Source organism: Bombina bombina, chromosome 3, assembly GCF_027579735.1.
Source record: "Bombina bombina isolate aBomBom1 chromosome 3, aBomBom1.pri, whole genome shotgun sequence".
In the NCBI taxonomy this organism is placed as follows: domain Eukaryota; kingdom Metazoa; phylum Chordata; class Amphibia; order Anura; family Bombinatoridae; genus Bombina; species Bombina bombina.
Window position 1 is genome coordinate 134,937,680 of NC_069501.1, and position 25,822 is coordinate 134,963,501.

The window sequence follows — 25,822 nt, forward strand, 5'->3', positions numbered from 1 at the left end:
AACACATTAAGATCTGGATTTGCAATGATCTTAGGGTTTTGCACAATCACAAGAAGAATTCTGGCTCCATCTTCCCCCTTTCGTTTGCTGAATATATCACAAATGCCCATGATTAGCTTTAGATCATTGGGCCCTATGACCTAGATTCAATAAAGCCCATTTGTGAAGTTGCTACTGATCCTCTATATAATCGAAGGAATCGCACATATCTCAGAACCATTCACCACTCGACAGACAGAAATACCTGTGAATAAAAATGACACCCCAAAAGACCTTCAAAATATTACAGAACAAACTAATTCAAACAGGGGAAAAACTTTCAACAAAACAGCCCCCAGTCATCTTTATAATAGTGAGTTGTGACTGTGAGACAAAATACTTTACAGGGGCAATAGAGTCTATATGAACTCTGCAAGCTTGGCCTTAAAGGGACAGTCTACTCCAAAATTTTGACTGTTTAAAAGATAGATAATCCCGTTATTGCCCATGTCGCAGTTTTGACAGACTTGAATTTTAGCCAATCAGTACTGACTCATAAATAACCCCATGGGAGTGAGCACAATGTTATCTATATGGCACACATTAATTAGTGCTGTCTAGCTGTGAAAAACTGTAAAAATGCACTGAGATAAAGGGCAGCCTTTTAGGGCTTAGAAATTAGCATATGATGCTACCTGGATTTAGCTTTAAACAAAGAATAACAAGAGAAAAAAGCAAATTTGATGCTAAAAGTAAATTGGAACGTTGTTTAAAAGTGCATGCCCTATTTGAATCATGACAGTTTTATTTTGACTAGACTGTCCCTTTAAATAAATGTAGGTGAAATAAACATTCCCCCGGAAAACCCGCAGTCAGCCCATCATTCCTGTCTGTTAGGTCTCCGAGACCTCACATTCTGTCCAGTGAAACTACTATTCTATAACAAGTCGTGAGAATATTTTCCACTAACAAAATTCCCATTTACCACATTTTAAGCATGTTTCCCAAGTTCTTGCTGTTACAATTTTTTTAAAGCACTTGTCAATAGGTTCTAGTGTCACATGAGTGAAATTTCACTTATTGAGAACATCATGTAACTATAGCTATTAATGGCAGGAATGCTCAATAATGAATCTGTAGAAAAAACAGGTCAAGAGATGCTCAATAAATTTGACATGTTCTTTTCTTCACAGTGAGACTCATCTGCAACCTCACAACCAGTGTAATGCTTTCTCTCTGTCTCTAATTTGTTTACCCATGTACTGCGACTCAGAACTATTAAATTAGACTTTAGCTTGCCTTCCTGCTACATTTGTAAAACAAAGACCTTTGTGTTCTTTAAACCTATATTACTATTGTAATTAAAAATGTATATTTAAAAAAATCTATATATTCTATAGTACTTAAGTATTTAACTCCTTGCGCCAAATGGACATAGGTACTACGTCACACAGTACTTTGCCCAGGTGATGTAGTTTGTATGTCTAAAACTGTGGCACATGCTGCAGTCCCCATTGTCAGCTTTGGCAGTGGAGACTGCAGCCAGAGGCAGAAGTCATCTGCCTTCATATGGTAAGGGAGCACCAATTGTGCTTCCTTTACCATATTAAGACAGATTGCCAATACACTGTCTGTATCTGCTGCTGGGGTGACGTGGATATTGTGGGAGGGAAGGAGAAAGGCGTGTGGGGAGGGGGAGGAAGGGAGGGTTCCCTACACTACAGAAAGTAAATAATTAGGTCAAAGGCATTGATGGGTCCCAACACTGGGTTTTTGAGAGGGAGAGGAGGTCCAACACACAACCACTTGGAGGGGAGAGGAAGGGGGGCCCTAAACTACAAAAAAAAACAAATATTAATAATTAAATAACATAAAAAAGAAATTAATGTAAACTGGGTACTGGCAGACAGCTGTCAGTATTTAAGATGAAGGTGGCCATTGGAAGGGGATAGGGTTAAAGAGCTGTTTGGGAGGGATCAGGGAGGTGGGAGGGTAAGTTGAGATCCATACACTGCATTAAATAAAAAAATATTAATGAATTTTAAAAAATAAATACTTAAAGGGACAGTCTAGTCCAAAATAAACTTTCATGATTCAGATAGAGAATGTAATTTTAAACAATTTTCAAATTTACTTTTATCACCAATTTTGCTTTGTCCTCTTAGTATTCTAATTTAAAAGCTAGGAGGTTCATATGCTAATTTCCAAGCCCTTGAAGGCCACCTCTTCTCTCAGGGCATGTTGACAGTTTTTTACCACTAGAGGGTGTTAGTTCATGTGTGTCATATAGATAACACTCTGCTCACGCACATGGAGTTCAGGTGAGCCAGCTCTGATTGGCTAAAATGGATGTCTGTCAAAAGAACTGAAATAAGGGGGCAGTTTGCAGATTATTAGATACAAGGTAATCACAGAGGTAAAAAGTATATTTATATAACTGTGTTGGTTGTGCAAAACTAGGGAATGGGTAATAAAGGGATTATCTATCTTTTCGAACAATAAAAATTCTGGTGTAGACTGTCCCTTTAAAGCCAATTAAAATTAAATAATTTCTTTATGCTAAATATGCAAGTTTTTCTTTGGTAAACCTGAAGCTATTTTGAACATTTTTGACACCTCTTCTCTGAGTTCAGGTATGCAGTAAGATAAGTGGCATGACTCAGAGCCTTATTTACCCTATGTAGTGCTTTAGCTATGTATTTATGTGTAAAGAGATATATTTTCCCTTTACTTAATTAATATTTGTATTCAAGTTTTATATAAATATGTATTTAAAAAAGTTATTAGATCCAGTGCCAAATCAAGTTCAGAGAAATGCTTTCTTTAAAACTGTCATGTTAGTTTAGTGTGGATGATATTTTAATTATACCTTTTTTGGCTAAGAATTTTCAAGCTGTTAAAATCTTTTAAAATGTATGAGCGAGACATGTTGGTCTTTTATGCAATATACTAAAGTTTCACTTGTAACTTTCAAAGTGCTAAATCCATAGGAAGAAACAAATCTGTTTGATGGTCAGTGATTGCTCATATCTTTTAACACTGCTGACCAGAGCTAGATTAAAGCAAGAACATAGATTTCACATCTTTGCAATTTATATTTCATACTTTAATATCCAAAGAAAATGTATTGGTTCCACCTCATAACTTGTCTGCTGTGCAGCTGGACAGAGCATGACAGCCCTTTTCCTATGGTATTTATGAAGTTAAATGACAGCATCAATTTGAAAAGGATCCGAAGCAAAAGGATCTGAAGCAAATGTCTATATCATTGCATTGTCTGTATGTTTCTTCATTGGCATGTGCACTCTTATTTCTAATACATTTGAAGTATAGACAGAGAACAACCTAATTCAGAAAACCTACCTCACTTTATAGAAAACAGTGAGATTCTTAGACCGCTGCTCCATAACTTGTCCGCTTGCTCTGAGGCTGCGGACAAAAATCAAACCGATCGGGTTGATTGACGCCCACTGCTAGCGGCCGACTGGCCGCGAATCTGCAGGGTGCGGCATTGCACCAGCAGTTCACAAAAAACTGCTGGTGTAATGATAAATGCAGACAGCGTATGCTGTCGGCATTTATCGATGTGCAGCGGACATGATACGCTACATCGTATCATGTCCACTCGTACTATGATAAATTGGCCCCATAGAGTTAAACCTAACAGGAACTGGGAGCATCCAATATCAATCACCTTTGCTTGAATCTCACTCATTTTCAGATTTCATTCTGAAAGTACACTGTACCATTTTAAAAATGAATATAAATAGGTAGATATGATATATTTAAAAATATAAATCAATTAAACTCTCGAGTACAGTAAATCTGTTTGATATAAAAGTCAATTTAAAAGACTAAGTGGATATGGTTTTATATATATATATATATATATATATATATATATATATATATATATATACACACACACACACAGGTGGCCCTCGGTTTATGCTGGTTCAATTTGCGCTGTTTCAGAAAAACAACCTTTTTTTTCAGTCATGTGAATGCTATTGAAAAGCATTGGAAAGCAGTGCACTAATTAAAATAGCCAGTAGGTGGAGCTGTCCACTTGTGTTGCAGCAAAGGTTTGCAAGCTTAGCAGACTGAAATTGATCTATGTACACAGAGCAGACCAGGCCTATCGAGCAACAAGATCTAGCAATTACTTCCCTATTATATTCCTGTCCAGCTGCTTGAGATGAGGGTGCCTAACTGCCTATTAATCACTGCAGATTGAAATGCATAGAATAGGTGCAGACCCAATATTATCTAACATGCTAACAAGGCAGAGAACTGTTTGCAGAAAAATGCAAGTAAAAAAATGTTTTTGCTCATTAAACTTAGTTTGATTATACAGTCTGTTGTGTAATAATTTAATTAGGTTTATAATGCTGTTTAGCATTTAAAGTCTTAATTTCAAAGCTTTAAAAATAATGTATTAAGTGTTACTTATGACAATTTTGAGAGGGGCCTGGAATCTAACTCCCTCACTTCCCATTGACTTACATTATAAACTGGGTTTCAATTCACAACGGTTTCAATTTACAACCATTTCTTCTGGAACCTAACCCCAGCGTAAACTGAGGGCTACCTGTATATATATATATATATATATATATATATATATATATATATATATATATATATATACAGGGAGTGCAGAATTATTAGGCAAATGAGTATTTTGACCACATCATCCTCTTTATGCATGTTGTCTTACTCCAAGCTGTATAGGCTCGAAAGCCTACTACCAATTAAGCATATTAGGTGATGTGCATCTCTGTAATGAGAAGAGGTGTGGTATAATGACATCAACACCCTATATCAGGTGTGCATAATTATTAGGCAACTTCCTTTCCTTTGGCAAAATGGGTCAAAAGAAGGACTTGACAGGCTCAGAAAAATAAAAAATAGTGAGATATCTTGCAGAGGGATGCAGCACTCTTAAAATTGCAAAGCTTCTGAAGCGTGATCATCGAACAATCAAGCGTTTCATTCAAAATAGTCAACAGGGTCGCAAGAAGCGTGTGGAAAAACCAAGGCGCAAAATAACTGCCCATGAACTGAGAAAAGTCAAGCGTGCAGCTGCCAAGATGCCACTTGCCACCAGTTTGGCCATATTTCAGAGCTGCAACATCACTGGAGTGCCCAAAAGCACAAGGTGTGCAATACTCAGAGACATGGCCAAGGTAAGAAAGGCTGAAAGACGACCACCACTGAACAAGACACACAAGCTGAAACGTCAAGACTGGGCCAAGAAATATCTCAAGACTGATTTTTCTAAGGTTTTATGGACTGATGAAATGAGAGTGAGTCTTGATGGGCCAGATGGATGGGCCCGTGGCTGGATTGGTAAAGGGCAGAGAGCTCCAGTCCGACTCAGACGCCAGCAAGGTGGAGGTGGAGTACTGGTTTGGGCTGGTATCATCAAAGATGAGCTTGTGGGGCCTTTTCGGGTTGAGGATGGAGTCAAGCTCAACTCCCAGTCCTACTGCCAGTTTCTGGAAGACACCTTCTTCAAGCAGTGGTACAGGAAGAAGTCTGCATCCTTCAAGAAAAACATGATTTTCATGCAGGACAATGCTCCATCACACGCGTCCAAGTACTCCACAGCGTGGCTGGCAAGAAAGGGTATAAAAGAAGAAAATCTAATGACATGGCCTCCTTGTTCACCTGATCTGAACCCCATTGAGAACCTGTGGTCCATCATCAAATGTGAGATTTACAAGGAGGGAAAACAGTACACCTCTCTGAACAGTGTCTGGGAGGCTGTGGTTGCTGCTGCACGCAATGTTGATGGTGAACAGATCAAAACACTGACAGAATCCATGGATGGCAGGCTTTTGAGTGTCCTTGCAAAGAAAGGTGGCTATATTGGTCACTGATTTGTTTTTGTTTTGTTTTTGAATGTCAGAAATGTATATTTGTGAATGTTGAGATGTTATATTGGTTTCACTGGTAAAAATAAATAATTGAAATGGGTATATATTTGTTTTTTGTTAAGTTGCCTAATAATTATGCACAGTAATAGTCACCTGCACACACAGATATCCCCCTAAAATAGCTATAACTAAAAACAAACTAAAAACTACTCCCAAAACTATTCAGCTTTGATATTAATGAGTTTTTTGGGTTCATTGAGAACATGGTTGTTGTTCGATAATAAAATTAATCCTCAAAAATACAACTTGCCTAATAATTCTGCACTCCCTGTATATATATATAATATATAAAGAAAAAGAGGTCCAGAATGAGGCTCAAAACAAAAAACTTCCACTTTATTCTGTGCTCAAGGCAAGTAAAAAGTAAGATAAAACAGCAAAATCGAAGGGTAAAAAGGCTATATTAGCAGGGCTGTTAGAAAGGCTATAGGGGGCTGCATCTGACGTGTTTCAGCTCCAGCTCCAGCCAATAGAATGCGAGCTCAATCTGATTGGCTGATTGCATCAGCCAATCAGATTGAACTTGATTCTGATTGGCTGATTCCATCAGCCAATCAGAATATTCCTACCTTAATTCCGATTGGCTGATAGAATCCTATCAGCCAATCGGAATTCGAGGGACGCCATCTTGGATGACGTCATTTAAAGGAACCGTCATTCGTCATTCAGTCGTCGGCCAGGATGGATGTTCCGCGTCGGAGGTCTTCAGGATGCTGCCGCTCCACTCCGGATGGATAACGATAGAAGATGCCTCTTGGATGAAGATTTCAATCGGATGGAAGACCTCTTCTGCCCCGCTTGGATGAAGACTTCTACCGGATGGAGGACCTCTTCTTGCTCTGCTTGGATGAAGAATTTGGCTCGGCTGGGTGAAGACGACTCAAGGTAGGTAGATCTTCAGGGGCTTAGTGTTAGGTTTATTTAAGGGGGTTTGGGTTAGATTAGGGGTATGTGGGTGGTGGGTTGTAATGTTGGGGGGGGTATTGTATGTTTTTTTTTACAGGCAAAAGAGCTGAACTTCTTGGGGCATGCCCCGCAAAGGGCCCTGTTCAGGGCTGGTAAGGTAAAAGAGCTTTGAACTTTAGTAATTTAGAATAGGGTAGGGCATTTTTTTATTTTGGGGGGCTTTGTTATTTTATTAGGGGGCTTAGAGTAGGTGTAATTAGTTTAAAATTGTTGTAATATATTTCTAATGTTTGTAAATATTTTTTTATTTTTTGTAACTTAGTTCTTTTTTATTTTTTGTACTTTAGTTAGTTTATTTCATTGTATTTATTTGTAAGAATTGTATTTAATTTATTTATTGATAGTGTAGTGTTAGGTTTAATTGTAGATAATTATAGGTATTTTATTTAATTAATTTATTGATAGTGTAGTGTTAGGTTTAATTGTAACTTAGGTTAGGATTTATTTTACAGGTAAATTTGTAATTATTTTAACTATTTTAGCTATTAAATAGTTCTTAACTATTTAATAGCTATTGTACCTGGTTAAAATAAATACAAAGTTGCCTGTAAAATAAATATTAATCCTAAAATAGCTATAATATAATTATTATTTATATTGTAGATATATTAGGATTTATTTTACAGGTAAGTATTTAGCTTTAAATAGGAATAATTTTTTTAATAAGAGTTAATTAATTTCGTTAGATTAAAATTATATTTAATTTAGGAGGGTGTAAGTGTTAGGGTTAGACTTAGCTTTAGGGGTTAATACATTTATTAGAATAGCGGTGAGCTCCAGTCGGCAGATTAGGGGTTAATAATTGAAGTTAGGTGTCGGCGATGTTAGGGAGGGCAGATTAGGGGTTAATACTATTTATTATAGGGTTAGTGAGGCGGATTAGGGGTTAATAACTTTATTATAGTAGCGGTGCGGTCCGCTCGGCAGATTAGGGGTTAATAAGTGTAGGCAGGTGGAGGCGACGTTGAGGGGGGCAGATTAGGGGTTAATAAATATAATATAGGGGTTGGCGGTGTTAGGGGCAGCAGATTAGGGGTACATAGCTATAATGTAGGTGGCGGCTCTTTGCGGTCGGCAGATTAGGGGTTAATTATTGTAGGTAGCTGGCTGCGACGTTGTGGGGGGCAAGTTAGGGGTTAATAAATATAATATAGGGGTCGGCGGTGTTAGGGGCAGCAGATTAGGGGTACATAAGTATAACGTAGGTGGCGGTCGGCAGATTAGGGGTTAAAAAAATGTATTCAAGTGTCGGCGATGTGGGGGGGCCTCGGTTTAGGGGTACATAGGTAGTTTATGGGTGTTAGTGTACTTTAGAGTACAGTAGTTAAGAGCTTTATGAACCGGCTTTAGCCCAGAAAGCTCTTAACTACTGACTTTTTTCTGCGGCTGGAGTTTTGTCGTTAGAATTCTAACGCTCACTTCAGACACGATTCTAAATACCGGAGTTAGAAAGATCCCACTGAAAAGATAGGATACGCAAATGACGTATGGGGATCTGCGGTATGGAAAAGTTGCGGCTGAAAAGTGAGCGTTAGACCCTTTTTTGAGTGACACCAAATACCGGTGGTAGCCTAAAACCAGCGTTAGGAGCCTCTAACGCTGGTTTTCACGGCTACCGCCAAACTCCAAATCTTGGCCATAGGGTTTATTTTTATTTTACAGGCAACTTTGTATTTATTTTAACTAGGTAGAATAGTTATTAAATAGTTATTAACTATTTAATAACTACCTAGCTAAAATAAGTACAAAATTACCTGTAAAATAAATCCTAACCTAAGTTACAATTACACCTAACACTACACTATCATTATACTAATTACCTAAACTACCTACAATTAATTACAATTAAATTAAATAAACTAAATTACGAAAAAAAAAAAACACTAAATTACAGAAAATAAAAAAAGAATTACAACAATTTTAAACTAATTACACCTAATCTAATCCCCCTAATAAAATAAAAAAGCCCCCCAAAATAATAAAATTTCCCTTCCCTATACTAAATTATAAATAGCCCTTAAAAGGGCCTTTTGCGGGGCATTGCCCCAAAGTAATCAGCTCTTTTACCTGTAAAAAAAATACAATACCACCCAACATTACAACCCACCACCCACACACCCCTACTCTAAAACCCACCCAATCCCCCCTTAAGAAAACCTAACACTAACCCCCTGAAGATCACCCTACCTTGAGTCGTCTTCACCCAGCCGGGCACAAGTGGTCCTCTAGAGGGTCCGAAGTCTTCATCCGATCGGGGCAGAAGAGGTCCTCCAGACGGCAGAAGGCTTCATCCAGACGGCATCTTCTATCTTCATCCTTCCGGAGCGGAGCCGGTCCATCCTCAATCCAGCCGACGCGGACCATACTCTTCAAACGAAGTCATAATGAAGAATGAAGGTTCCTTTAAATGACGTCATCCAAGATGGCATCCCTTGAATTCCGATTGGCTGATAGAATCCTATCAGCCAATTGGAATTAAGGTAGGAAAAATCCTATTGTCTGATGTAATCAGCCAATAGGATTGACCTTGCATTCTATTGGCTGTTCCAATCAGCCAATAGAATGCAAGGTCAATCCTATTGGCTAATTGGATCAGCCAATCGGATTGCACTTCAATCCGATTGGCTGATTACATCAGCCAATAGGATTTTTCTACCTTAATTCCGATTGGCTGATAGTATTCTATCAGCCAATAGGAATTCAAGGGACGCCATCTTGGATGACGTCATTTAAACGAACCTTCATTCTTCGTTAGGACTTCGTTTGAAGAGGATGCTCCGCGTCGGCTGGATTGAAGATGGACCCGCTCCAGAAGGATGAAGATAGAAGATGCCGTCTGGATGAAGCCTTCTGCCATCTGGAGGACCTCTTCTGCCACGATCGGATGAAGACTTCGTACCCTCTGGAGGACCACTTGTGCCCGGCTGGGTGAAGACTGCTCAAGGTAGGGTGACCTTCAGGGGGTTAGTGTTAGGTTTTTTTTAAGGGGGGACTGGGTGGGTTTTAGAGTAGGGGTGTGTGGGTGGTGGGTTTTAATTTTTTGGGGGTATTGTATTTTTTTTACAGGTAAAAGAGCTGATTACTTTGGGGCAATGCCCCGCAAATGGCCCTTTTAAGGGCTACTTGTAATTTAATATAGGGTAGGGAAATTTTATTATTTTAGGGGACTTTTTTATTTTATTAGGGGGATTAGATTAGGTATAATTAGTTTAAAATTCTTGTATTTCTTTTTTATTTTCTGTAACTTAGTGTTTGTTTGTTTTTGTAATTCAGTTTATTTTATTTAATTGTAATTAATTGTAGGTAGTTTAGGTAGTTTAATGATAGTGTAGTTTTAGGTGTAATTGAGGCGGATTAGGGGTTAATAACTTTCTTATAGTAGCGGTGAGGTCCGGTCGGCAGATTAGGGGTTAATAATTGTAGGTAGGTGGCGGCGACGTTGGGGGTGGCAGATTAGGGGTTAATAAATATAATATAGGGGTCGGCGGTGTTAGGGGCAGCAGATTAGGGGTACATAGGGATAATGTAGGTTGCGGCGGTGTGCGGTCGGCAAATTAGGGGTTAAAAAAAATTATTAGAGTGGCGGCGATGTGGGGGGACCTCGGTTTAGGGGTACATAGATAGTTTATGGGTGTTAGTGTACTTTAGAGCACAGTAGTTAAGAGCTTTATGAACCAGCGTTAGCCCAGAAAGCTCTTAACTCCTGGATTTTCTCTGCGGCTGGAGTTTTGTCGTTAGAGTTCTAACTCTCACTCCAGCCAAGACTCTAAATCTCGGCGTTAGAAAGATCCCATTGAAAAGATAGGATACGCAAATGGAGTAGGGGGATCTGCGGTATGGAAAAGTCGCGGCTGGAAAGTGAGCGTTAGACCCTTACCTACACGACTCTAAATACCAGCGGTAGCCCAAAACCAGCGTTAGTAGCCCCTAACGCTGGTTTTGACGGCTAACGCAAAACTCTAAATCTAGGCGTTAAATTGCTAATATGAGAAAATTATATACAGGGTGTGCAGAATTATTAGGCAAATGAATATTTTGACCACATCATCCTCTTTATGCATGTTGTCTTACTCCAAGCTGTATAGGCTCGAAAGCCTACTACCAATTAAGCATATTAGGTGATGTGCATCTCTGTAATCAGAAGGGGTGTGGTCTAATGACATCAACACCCTATATCAGGTGTGCATAATTATTAGGCAACTTCCTTTCCTTTGGCAAAATGGGTCAAAAGAAGGACTTGACAGGCTCAGAAAAGTCAAAAATAGTGAGATATCTTGCAGAGGGATGCAGCACTCTTAAAATTGCAAAGCTTTTGAAGCGTGATCATCGAACAATCAAGCGTTTCATTCAAAATAGTCAACAGGGTCGCAAGAAGCGTGTGGAAAAACCAAGGCGCAAAATAACTGCCCATGAACTGAGAAAAGTCAAGCGTGCAGCTGCCAAGATGCCACTTGCCACCAGTTTGGCCATATTTCAGAGCTGCAACATCACTGGAGTGCCCAAAAGCACAAGGTGTGCAATACTCAGAGACATGGCCAAGGTAAGAAAGGCTGAAAGACGACCACCACTGAACAAGACACACAAGCTGAAACGTCAAGACTGGGCCAAGAAATATCTCAAGACTGATTTTTCTAAGGTTTTATGGACTGTTGAAATGAGAGTGAGTCTTGATGGGCCAGATGGATGGGCCCGTGGCTGGATTGGTAAAGGGCAGAGAGCTCCAGTCCGACTCAGACGCCAGCAAGGTGGAGGTGGAGTACTGGTTTGGGCTGGTATCATCAAAGATGAGCTTGTGGGGCCTTTTCGGGTTGAGGATGGAGTCAAGCTCAACTCCCAGTCCTACTGCCAGTTTCTGGAAGACACCTTCTTCAAGCAGTGGTACAGGAAGAAGTCTGCATCCTTCAAGAAAAACATGATTTTCATGCAGGACAATGCTCCATCACACGCGTCCAAGTACTCCACAGCATGGCTGGCAAGAAAGGGTATAAAAGAAGAAAATCTAATGACATGGCCTCCTTGTTCACCTGATCTGAACCCCATTGAGAACCTGTGATCCATCATCAAATGTGAGATTTACAAGGAGGGAAAACAGTACACCTCTCTGAACAGTGTCTGGGAGGCTGTGGTTGCTGCTGCACGCAATGTTGATGGTGAACAGATCAAAACACTGACAGAATACATGGATGGCAGGCTTTTGAGTGTCCTTGCAAAGAAAGGTGGCTATATTGGTCACTGATTTGTTTTTGTTTTGTTTTTGAATGTCAGAAATGTATATTTGTGAATGTTGAGATGTTATATTGGTTTCACTGGTAAAAATAAATAATTGAAATGGGTATATATTTGTTTTTTGTTAAGTTGCCTAATAATTATGCACAGTAATAGTCACCTGCACACACAGATATCCCCCTAAAATAGCTAAAACTAAAAACAAACTAAAAACTACTTCCAAAAATATTCAGCTTTGATATTAATGAGTTTTTTTGGTTCATTGAGAACATGGTTGTTGTTCAATAATAAAATTAATCCTCAAAAATACAACTTGCCTAATAATTCTGCACTCCCTGTATTTTCTTACAATTGCATGCTCTGAGTATTAAAAGAAAATATTTGTGTTAAGTTTAATAAAAAAGGGATCTTTTTCTAAAAAAATGGAAACATGAGAATAAATAAATTTACATAATCTAATTACATTTCAAATTACTTTACTATTACATGCTATTTCTTACTCATGAAGTTAAAATTTTGGATCATGTACCTTTTAATAGAAGTGAGTTGCTAATGCCAAACTCATGACTATATAATGAATGGTTTTCTTTTTTTTAATTAAATTTTTTTTAAATGGTGTAGATTGACCCTTTAATAAGCAGAGAAAAGTATATCTTACCCACGCATTGAATTTGATAAACAAGCATTTGTAACATTTGTATTATGTAAATAAAATAATAACAAACAATCGGCTAGATTACGAGTTTTGCGGTAAGAGCTGCTTGGTGCTAACTTGCAAGTTATTGTCACAACTCACCTCCCTCTAGTGCTGCTATTACAGGTTTACAAAAACCCGGCGTTAGCAGGCAATAAGTGAGCTGGTTTTACGTGATCATGCACGATTTCCCCATAGACATCAATGGGGAGAGCCGGCTGAAAAAAAGTCTAACACCTGCAATAAAGGATGTCAAGGTATAAGTAAAGATATATATATATATATATATATATATATATATATATATATACATATATATATATATATATATATATTAATCCTATATTTGGCTAGTCAGTAGCAAATGATTCATTCATTCAGAAAAATTGACTTAACTCAGTCCCCCCCCCCCCCCATTCAGGATGCAAAAGTTAAAAGAGCATACAATTGAGTACAATAAACATTTGGTTTGTTTAACTTTAACAGCAATTTTAGGAGACCATATGTTTTACTACCTGGAAATGTGTGATAAACTTCCTACTCCTCACAAGAGGAGCCTATAAGTCTAGTTCAGGCAACATGTTTTGTGAGAACTTTGACCACTTACATTCAGGTGCAAATAACCCCTGCTGTGTGACTCTGAGACTTAGATATACGTAATGCAGACACTACGTCTGGGGGAGTATACAAGCACTGAACCATGGACTCAAAAATAAAAACCTTTTTTTTTTATTCTCTCTGTTTTCCAGAAATCCAATGAAAATTATGAGAGCAACTGATTTAATGAGATATCTGGATTGATGAATATATGACAGTGTGTGTGATCTGCTGGATTTTTGTATGGTTTTGAACACTGCATAGAAATTAATATATATATATGTGGGAGATGAATTAAAATTTTTGTAATAGATTAAATGGCAATTGCAATAAACACATTGTTAAAAGACAGCATAGAGATTAATACATGTGTGTGTATATATATACATATACATATATTCAGGGACATATAATATTAAAGGGATAATTGCTGTGTTGGATATATATATATATGAAAAATAGATTCAAAACTGTAATAAATTGAATGGAAACTGTAATAATCCCATTGTTTAATTATATATAACATAATTTTTCTATTTTTCAGATGGGTCTAGACTGGATACTGAGTGCAGGATTGCCTGCATGGGATATCTGAATCATGTCATATGATTATATACTAGATGTTTGTGAAAGTTTAAACACAGCTCTGAAAATTTAACAGATGTATAAATGCTATTAATTTTGGAATAATTAGCAGTATAGTTGTTTTGATATGGTATGGTGTTGAGGGCATACTGTGTCTCATGTCAAATTGATCAGAATAAATAATGTGATATAATACAGTATATATAAACATATAACTTATTAATGTAAGGAAATTATGGCATTTATTACACATTTTAAAGAAATATTTATTTCACTGTCTAGAAATGGTTGAATGAATCTGTGTGTGTTGTCATGCTTTCCCCCCCCCCGATGCTGTGATGCGAGAACTAAAGCCAGAAGGCTTTTTGGCTGTTAAAAATGAAATTTCAAAGGGCCAATCCAAGACAAGGTTTCCGTTTGGGCGTTTCCAACCTCACCAATGATGGGTAATGATCAAAAAAGGGGAGGGGTGAAATCAGATGATTTAACCCCCAGCATAGAGGGGAAAAGGTTTGCTTGCTGCTGGCTATCTCTGGCTAAACCTGAAGGAAAATAACTGTTGCGGTTATTATAAAGCACGGCTACCTTTATGCTCCATATGCATATATCCCCAATTTTGTATTCTGAGGTGAGATCGTCCCTATTAACAAATACTGGATATCGATTGGTGTTCATCTTGGTAAAGTATTAAAAGATTGTTGATAAATTTAAAGAGCAGTTTGTATTTTAAGCTAGTATTTCATAGCCTGTGTATGGTTAAACTAATCCTAAATTTTAAGTTGTTTTATCTGTGCAAATATAGAGTTATAACTCAGAGTTTGATTGTTGGCACATATAATATACATAACTTCTAGTGTTTAAATTAGAGTATATAGACTGTTTATAGTGTTTAAATTAGAGTATATAGATCTTGGAATCTCATTGTATTAACTGGGTGAAATTTTTACTGTGAATAAGATAAATTTGTATGAACTCTGAATAGCATATTTTAAAAAAAAAATTTAAACGCATATAATATTGACTCATATTCTGATTCTTACAAATATATATATTTCAATGTGCTCATAGATATTTACTAATAAAAAGAACTCAGGTATTTATATTAATTTTATTGTATTAGTATATGCATATTTTATTGTGGGTTTAGTTTAAAGAAAGATTGTTAAATATATCAAATTACAACCCTGCCATATACTCACATATTGTTTGGAGAGTACTGCTAAAATTCTTATAAATATACTGACAAGGAGCATAAAGCTTAGTAACGCAGTCCCATTGATTCCTATAGGGAAAGAAAAGTTATGTTTGCACCTAACACCCTAACATAAACCCTGAGTCTAAACACCCCTAATCTGCCGCCCCCAACATCGCTGACACCTACATTATACTTATTAACCCCTAATCTGCCACCCCTGACACCGCCGCCCCCTACATTACACTTATTAACCCCTAATCTGCTGCCCCCAATGTCGCCGCCACATACCTACACTTATTAACACATAATCTTCTGCCCCCAATGTCGCCGCCACCTACATACACTTATTAACCCCTAATCTGCCGCCCCCAACATCACCGCTACCTACATACACTTATTTTTTTATTTATTTTTTAATATTTATTTATAGCCAACAAGTGGTATTATAGGAAAAGAGAAAAAAACAACATAATAACAAAGACACCACGCAGGGTGTAATAACATGAAAAACAATTGGTAAAATTGTAAAATACCACAGCATACAACAATGCACATTGCCCAGTACTATATCAGTTTATAATGAGCATGTTTGTATTTGGATCTATACAATACTTTTATCATTTGCATTAGATACTCTTATACAAAATAAATGCCTTATTAATACCACCATGCTGGGATTTTTTTTATCATTGTTTGAAATAAAAAAAAAAAAACACGACAACACAGAGGGGAAAAAAAAAAAAAAGGGAAAATGATAAGCCAAATAAACTAAATACCATGGAGCTCCCTTCCTCAGTCCCACCTACTGTTGCCACCACATATAGCTCTATCCAAGGACTATCCAATCAGCAGGAAAATCTCCTAACAAGACCAATTCCATAAAACTTTCTGAGCACAAGAAAGGAAAAAGAATAGCTTTTTGGGTACCAATTGGGAATGATTTAATTATGGGCAGCCAACCGAGTAAGAATTGTTTAATTTTTTTCTCTTTCAAAAACCTAGTATGATAAGATTCGAAAATAATCTGATTTTGGATTTCTTGGAGGACAACTTTAAATGAGGGGGCCCGCTTTGCCTTCCAATTTTTAGCTATTAAATGTCTTACTAATAGTATTATAATATTTAGTATAGTCAGGCCTAGAGGGTAGACCACGATCTGGGTATTTAACAAAAATATATTCTCTGGGTTTAAGGCAATATTTAATTGATACAACTTATTAAACCAAAAAGCCACCTTCTTCCAGAGCTGTAAGATCTTTGGGCAATACCTGTACATATGCACCAGATCTGCTGCCCCGATGAACAACGTGGGCACACAATACTTAGCTGGGGAGAAAATCTTGCGAGCCTAGCTGGAGTTAGATAAAAATTATTTATAAGTTTAAAATGGGCTTCCCTCCAACTCATCGGAATCTGATATTTACTTATCATAGTACAACTTGCTGTAATTTTATCCGTATTTATATCTGCCAAATAAGGTAACCAAGACTCACAGGTCTTATCCAATAAAACCAAACTTTGTTTGACAAGCATTATATCATACATCAAAGATATGGATGTATTCCCAGCTCTGAAGATTTTCATCCAACTCTTAACCTCGGCCCACTCTCCTTCCCTGCTAACATCCCAATTCCATTCCTGTACATAGTGTCTTATTTGTAAATACGCGTAAAAATTATTACTATGAAGACCAAATTTATTCCTAAGATTCTCAAACGTCAATAAAAAACCCTCAGCTGAGAAAAGCTGTTGGATAACTATAAGACCCTTTTCAGCCCAGGTCTGAAATACTAGCTGGTGTAACCCTGGAGAAAAATTTACGTTACCCCTTATTGGCAAAAACTCTGAAAAAAAAAAAAAAGTCCATTTCTAATATAATACACAGCTTCTGCCAAGCCATAACTACATTCTTTAATGACACAAGACCAGAAATATTTGCTGGAAGTTTCTTGACTGGACAATGTAAAATGGCTTTTAAAGAGAAAGGGTATGATAGATGACTTTCCAAATCAATGGTAGAAAAAATGTTAGCATCCGATAACCAATCGACAGCGATCCTTGCCAACATAGTAATATTATATAAATAAATATTAGGTAAAGCCAGACCTGCCATTTTACCAGGTCGCATCAATTTTTCCAATGAAATACGAGGTTTCTTGTTTTTCCATATAAATTTTGAAAAAGACTTATAGATACCTCTAATGTCACCTTTAGGGATCAAAAGAGGAAGATTTTGAAGAAGATATAGCAGGCGAGGGAAAACAATTGTTTTAATTACATTCACCCTTGCCGTTATCGATAACGGGAGCTGCACCCATACTTCCAGGTCAGATTTAATTTTCTCAATAAGAGGGGCAAAATTAATCTGATACCAGGTTTTAGGGTTAGCATTAAGAAATATACCCAAATACTTTAATGTATCTACTTCTTTGAAAAGTAGCTTTTGTAAACTATACCCTGACCTTTTTATCCACATCAGTTCACTCTTTTCACAGTTAATTTTATAACCTGAAAAGGAACCGTATGTCTCCAGGCATGTTAGAACAATTGGAATTTCATGAGATGTATTCTCCACACATATCAACAGATCATCTGCATATAAGAGAGTTTTAAGATTGTGCACCCCCAGACCGATCCCCTTGATAGAGTTTCGGAGCCAGATTGCCAATGGTTCAATAGCCATATTAAAAAGTAGGGGAGATAGTGGACACCCCTGTCTAGTTCCTCTACCGAGAATAATCTGTGGAGAAAGCGCCCAATTCATTAACAGATATGATATTGGGTATTTGTATAAATTCTGAATAAACTGGGCAAACTTATATTTAAATCCCATTTCTACTAGTACTCTAAAAAGATGTTTCCAGACAATAGAGTCAAAAGCTTTCTCAGCATCCAGTGTAATGATAGCTGAATCAACTCTACTATAACTCTGGTTTTTCTCAGAGTTCCACACAACATCCAGGTAATTAATTACCTTCCGAATGTTCTTAGATGAATTTCTTGTCTTCATAAAACCTACCTGATCTGTATGTATGAGTTTATTAAGACATTTAGACAATCTCTCTGAAATAATCGCCGCCAGGATTTTATAATCGGCATTTAATACTGATATTGGTCTATAAGAAGCCAGTTCCTCAGAGTGTTTATCCTTTTTCAAGATCAGTGAAATATTTGCTGCTGAAAAAAATCTTGACGGGACCATATTCATACTATAATAGCTATTAAACAATTTTTCTAATGTATATTTAATATCATCCACCAATATTTTCAGAAACTCTGCCGGAAGCCCATCAGGGCCCGCTGCTTTCTTTAATTTAGCCTTTTCTATGCCCTTAAGAATCTCATCAACTGTAATTGGGCTATTTAACGCCACCAAATCTATTTCAGATACCTTCGGCATCTCAATGCTAGCCCAAAATATTTCCTGATTTATTACATTAATATCTGGGTTTGTATAAAGCTCCTGATAATAATTATAAAACACTTTACTGATATCTTCCATCTACATACACTTATTAACCCCTAATCTGCCACCCCCAAAGTCGCTGCTACCTACCTACACTTATTAACCTCTAATCTGCCACCCCCAACGTCGCCGCCACCAACATACACTTATTAACCCCTAATATGCTGCCCCAATGTCGCCACCACCTACCTACACTTATTAACCCCTAATCTGCCGCCCCCAATGTTGCCGCCACCTACATACACTTATTAACCCCTATTCTGCCAGACCCAATGTCGGTGCCACTATACTAAAGTTATTAACCCCTAACCCTAAGTTTAACCTTAACACCCCTAATTTAAATATAATTAAAATAAATCTAAATAAAAATTTCTATTATTACCAAAATAATTCCTATTTAAAACTAAATACTTACCTATAAAATAAACCCTAAGCTAGCTACAATATAACTAATAGTTACATTGTTGCTATCTTAGGTTTTATTTTTATTTCACAGGCAAGTTTTTATTTATTTTAACTAGGTAGACTAGTTAGTAAATAGTTATTAACTATTTACTAACTACCTAGCTAAAATAAATACAAATTTACCTGTAAAATTAAACCTAACCTGTCTTACACTAACATCTAACATTACACTACAATTAAATCAATTACATTAATAAAATACAATTAACTAAATTACAAAAAGAAAACACACACTAAATTACACAAAATAAAAAGAAATGATCAAATATTTAAACGAATTACACCTAATCTAATAGCCCTATGAAAATAAAAAAGCCCCCCCAAAATAAAAAAACCCTAGCCTACAATAAACTACCAATAGCCCTTAAAAGGGCCTTTTGCGGGACATTGCTCCAAAGAAATCAGCTCTTTTACATGTAAAAAAAATACAAACACCCCCCCAACAGTAAAACCCACCACCCACACAACCAAACCCCCCAAATAAAAACCTAACTAAAAAAACCTAAGCTCCCCATTGCCATGAAAAGGGCATTTGTATGGGTATTTCCCTTAAAAGGGCATTCAGCTCTTTTTCCGCCCAAAGTCCCTAAGCTAAAAATAAAACCCACCCAATAAACTCTTTAAAAAACCTAACACTAACCCCGGAAGATCCACTTACAGTTTTTGAAGACCCGACATCCATCCTCAACAAAGCGGCAGAAGTCTTCATCCAAGCGGGCAGAAGTCCTCAACGAAGCCGGGAGAAGTCTTCATCCAAGCAGCAAGAAGTGGTCCTCCAGACAGGCAGAAGTCTTCATCCAGACGACATCTTCTATCTTCCTCCATCCAGCGTGGAGCGGCTCCATCTTCAAGACATCCGGCGCAGAGCATCCTCTTCTTCCGACAGCGACTGAAGAATGAAGGCTCCTTTAAGAGACATCATCCAAGATGGCGTCCCTTGAATTCCGATTGGCTGATAGAATTCTATCAGCCAATCGGAATTAAAGGTGAAAAATTCCTATTGGCTGATGCAATCAGCCAATAGGATTGAGCTTCAAGCCTATTGGCTGATCCAATCAGCCAATAGGATTAAGCTTGCATTCTACTGGGTTTTTATTTGGGGGGTTTGGTTGTGTGGGTTGTGGGTTTTACTGTTGGGCAGTGTTTGTATTTTATTTTACAAGTAAAAGAGCTGATTTCTTTGGGTCAATGCCCGCAAAAGGCCCTTTAAAGGGCTATTGGTAGTTTATTGTAGGCTAGGGTTTTTTTTAATTTTGGAGGGCTTTTTTATTTACATAGGGCTATTAGATTAGGTGTAATTAGTTTAAATATTTGATCATTTCTTTTTTATTTTGTGTAATTTAGTGTTTGTGGCTGGTCTCACCCTACCCCCCCAGTACTTTATATAGTGGCCACAGTAGTCTGTGACATGGTCCAGCTACCCCGTTCTGTATATATATAACACTGTTTACCACCCACCCCCCATGCTGTAGTAACAAGGTCTGTAATTTGCTGGTTCCACAAACATACACATACATGCATAAATACACACACAGTCACATACATACACACACACATAAACACCAATGGGTAAAACAGAAACACTAACCTCTGTAGTCAGAGACAGAGACACTAGTGAAGCATCACGTCACACTCATGATATCAGTGTAGGTAGTGGCAGGTCAAAGTTTTTTATTGGAAACATTTTTTATTTTTTAGCTGGGCCCCCACCCTCAGGGGCCTGGTCTCAGTTGCGACCTCTGCACCCCCTGTAGTTCCGCCCCTAAATTTAACATTCTTGTTTAATACTGTGATATTCTTCAGTAATACTATTTTAACTTTAACCCCTTGAGTGCAAACGATGGCTCTGAGCCATCGCAGAGTTTCCCACTCAGGTGCTAACGACGGCTCAGAGCCGTTGCTAGCACTCTGCCACCTTGAGAGAGATCTGGGGGCACCCACCCGCTCCTACCCCGGTGATCGGGCCTGCATAGTAACAAGCATCGCTGGGGCTTCACGTTTTGCGTGGTGATGTCATGTGCAATAATGTGATGACATCACCACGCAACTTTATTTAAAAGAGACAATGACAAGTATAGAAAAAGGGGGCATGCTGCTTAGAAGCCTGTATTATAGGCATCTAAGCAGCTACTGACCCACAAGACCCCTTTGGAAAGGTAATCGCCTAACCTTGGGGATCTGGAAGAAGAAAAAAAAGTAAAAAAATGTTTTTTAAAAAAGTACAAATTTAAAAACCCTCAAATTAGTTTAGCACCCAGGTGGGAAAGTGCTTAGCACTCAAAGGGTTAACATTATGGCATGTCCCTTTTACATGAGCACACTTATAACATTAATGTTTATTCTTGTTTTTGTTACCTGTGGAGGAGATCGATGAGGTTGGAGGAGGGTGTCCTAAAGACCTTTGTACCTCAGCTGAAATATAAAATGTGTATATATAGAGTTAAAAATCTATTACAATCATACGAGTAAAAGCATTTTAATTAAACAAAATCTAACATTAAAAAACATACCTGTTATTCAGCCAATGCTTGCTGCTTCAGGGGTGCTGCACATAAGGTCAGGGTGTATGGCTGCTGAGGAGAAGTTGTGGCTGGACTCAGTATGGATACTGATGGGCAATAGTACTGTGGCATCAGCAGCAGCAGCACTGGTAGATGCTGGAAAACATATAAAAAAAGGAGTATAAATATTATTGCATATAATAATGTCAAAAAACAAAAGGCCTATAATTTCAAACAAAATCATTTGTGACATAAATAACGCATGTAATAGAACTTTAATTACCTGCCAACTCGTAAGTATCATGCCCGACCAAATCCAGACTGAGCGTCATATTTGCCCCAACTTCTCCATCAGCTGAGTCTCGTATGAAGAGAGCTCAGCTGTATATGCATCGCCACCACCTGTAGTGCATGCAGACTGCCTCTCCCTGGCCAGCTTGGCCTTCAAGATTCTCTTGATGTTGGAGAACCTTTTTTTACAGTGCTCCACCGATTTCGCATGAGCCCCTTCGGCAGAGACACTGACAGCTATATCTCTCCAGATCTGTTGTTTTCTGGAGAGAGAGGTCTGTTGTGCTTTGGAACTATAAATTAAATCATAGTGATCCAAAACCTTGGTTACTAGCACCCGGTTCCGTTCAAAATTGAACTGTATATTGCGCCCGGATTTTGTCTTACCAGTCTCCGCAGAAGCCATATACAGTCCAAAAAAGAAAATACAACAAAGTCGCCAAAAAAAAAGTCGCCAAAAAATTACTCTTACTGAGCTCACACATAGAAGCTTACTAAGAAACACATATTAGACTCCATTTTTCATGCCCGTTTTATAGTTAGTCAATACTTAAACAATCAGCCGTTAACAATTAAATATACAATCATAAATTAAAATTTTTAAGAGTATCTTTTTTTATGCAGTTATTCAATTCTTTTAGTACATCCTATTCATAAGCCTGTCATTGATGACGCATATAATATTAAATGTTCAGATAAATGTAATTTTTAAAATGAACTTGTTGTTTTATAAAATTATTATTATTATATCATCAATCATTTCATCTATCCAATTAGCCCCAACATTGATTCTATATACTTATTTAAGTAAATATGCATTCAATTTGTTTTATACTTAGATCATTAGCGAAGCAGAAAAAAATATATTGTTACAGGATACACTTTTCATAACTCAGTCATTGGTAACGCATATTATATAATATGACTACAGTTTCACTCTCGATTACATAGCAATGACCATGAACACATGATGAATATAATCCACCAATCAAACAATAATTTGTTTACACTGTCAATAACCAATCAGATTGCTCTCTACTTGGCATAGTTGTGTCGCACTTAAAAAATAATTTAGAGTGAAAGTGATTTTTAGAGATGACGCGACCTCCAGTTTTTACCAATGGGGAATTGGTGAAATTGGTGTATGGGATGAACCGGTACTTCCCCAGGAGGATTGGAGGAGTGAGGGGAATAGCCCATGAGGACAGGGACCGCATCATTTATGAGATGATGTGATGGATGAGACGAGTGTCCGGCATCTGACGGTCACGCCATCAATGTTTCCGCAGGTTCAGTGACCTGAAGCACAGAGAATCGGAGCACTACATAGTGATAAGGTCACTGGGAGATGTAAGTGTAATTTATTATATTGTGTATTATACGTACAAATTGATTTAATGTGAATTTTGCATTATTGACAAACATGACGCAAAAACAAATTTGTAAAGAATAAATGATTATGCAATTGTTAATTGCTTAACTATTAAATGGCCAGATTACGAGTTTTGCGTTATGATCTGTGCGGTGCTAACGTGCAGTTTTTTCTCACTGCTCACTTACCTGCAGCGCTTGTATTACGGGTTTTTACAAACCCAGCGTTAAAAGACAAGAAGTGAGCGTAGAGCAAAATTGAGCTCCATACCGCACTCCAATACCAGCGCTGCTTAAGTCAGCAGTGAGCTGGTCGTACGTGCTCGTGCACGATTTCCCCATAGACATCAATGGGGAGAGCCGGCTGAGAAAAAGTCTAACACCTGCAAAAAAGCAGCGTAAATCTCAGTAATGCAGCCCCATTGAGTCCTATGGGGAAACTAAAGTTCTGTTTACACCTAACACCCTAACATGAACCCTGAGTCTAAACACCCCTAATCTTACACTTATTAACCCCTAATCTGCCGCCCCCGACATCGCCGACACCTACTTTATACTTATTAACCAATAATCTGCCACTCCGGACATCGCCGCCACCTACATTATATTTATTAACCCCTAATCTGCTGCCCCCAACATCGCCAACACCAACATTATATTTATTAACCCTTAATCTGCCGCCCCAATGTCGCCGCAACCTACCTATACTTATTAACCCCTAATCTGCCGCCCCCAACATCACAGCCACTATTCTAAATTTATTAACCCCTAAACATAAGTCTAACCCTAACCCTAACACCCCCTAACTTAAATATAATTTAAATAAATCTAAATAAAAATTACTATTATTACCTAAATAAGTCCTATTTAAAACTAAATACTTACCTATAAAATAAACCCTAAACTATCTACAATAGTTATATTGTATCTATCTTAGGGTTTATTTTTATTTTACAGGCAAGTTTGTATTTATTTTAACTAGGTAGAATAGTTACTAAATAGTTATTAACTATTTAATAACTACCTAGCTAAAATAAATACAAATTTACCTGTAAAATAAAACCTAACCTAAGTTACACTAACACCACACTACAATTAAATAAATTAACTAAATTAAATACAATTAAATAAATTAAATTAAATTAGCTAAATCACAAAAAAAACAACTAAATTACAAAGAAAATACAAACAACCCCCCCAAGAGTAAAAACCCACCACCCACACAACCAACCCCCCAAATAAAAGCCTAACTAAAAAAACCTAAGCTAAGGGTATTTAGCTCTATTGCAGGCCAAAAGCCCTAACCTAAAAAATAACCCACCCAATACACCCTTAAAAAAATCCTAACACTAACCCCCGAAGATTCACTTACCGTGAGAAGTCTTCATCCAAGCGGCAAGATGTCCTCAACGAAGTCGGCAGAAGTGGTCCTCCAGACGGGCAGAAGTGGTCTTCCAGATGGGCATAAGTCTTTATCCAGATGGCATCTTCTATCTTCATCCTTCCGGCGCGGAGCAGGTCCATCTTCAAGACATCCAACGCACAGCATGCTCTTCTTCCGATGGACTAATGACAAATTAAGGTACCTTTAAATGACGTCTTCCAAGATGGTATCCCTTAGATTATGATTGGCTGATAGAAATCTATCAGCCAATCGGAATTAAGGTAGAAGAAATCCTATTGGCTGATTGGATCAGCCAATAGGATTGAGCTTGCATTCTATTGGCTGTTCCAATCAGCCAATCGGAATCTAAGGGACGCCATCTTGGATGACATCACTTAAAGGTACCTACATTCAGCTTTAGTCGTTGGATGAAGAGGATGCTCCGCGTCGGATGTCTTGAAGATGGACCAGCTCCGCGCCGGATGGATGAAGATAGAAGATGCCGTCTGGATGAAGACTTCTGCCCATCTGGAGGACCACTTCACCCAGCTAGGATGAAGACTTCTCCCGGCTTCGATGAGGACTTCGGCTCGGCTTGGATGAAGACGTCTCCCGGTAAGTCGATCTTCAGGGGGTTAGTGTAAGGTTTTTTTTAAGGGTGTATTGGGTGGGTTTTATTTTTAGGTTTGGGACTTTGGGCCTGCAAAAGAGCTAACTGTCCTTTTAAGTGCAATGCCCATCCAAATGCCCTTTTCAGGGCAATGGGGAGCTTAGGTTTTTTTAGATAGTATTTTATTTGGGGGGTTGGTTGTGTGGGTGGTGGGTTTTACTGTTGGGAGGGTTGTTTGTATTTTTTTTACAGGTAAAAGAGCTGATTACTTTTGGGCAATGCCCGCAAAAGGCCCTTTTAAAGGCTATTGGTAGTTTAGCCTAGGGTTTTTTTTTATTTTGGGGGGGCTTTTTTATTTTAATAGGGCTATTAGATTAGGTGTAATTAGTTTAAATATCTGTAATTTGTTTATTATTCTCTGTAATTTAGTGTTTGGTTTTTTTGTACTTTAGCTAATTTAATTTAAAGGGACATGAAACCCACATTTTTTCTTTCATGATTTAGAAAGAGCATGCAATTTTAAACAACTTTCTAGTTTACTTCTATTATC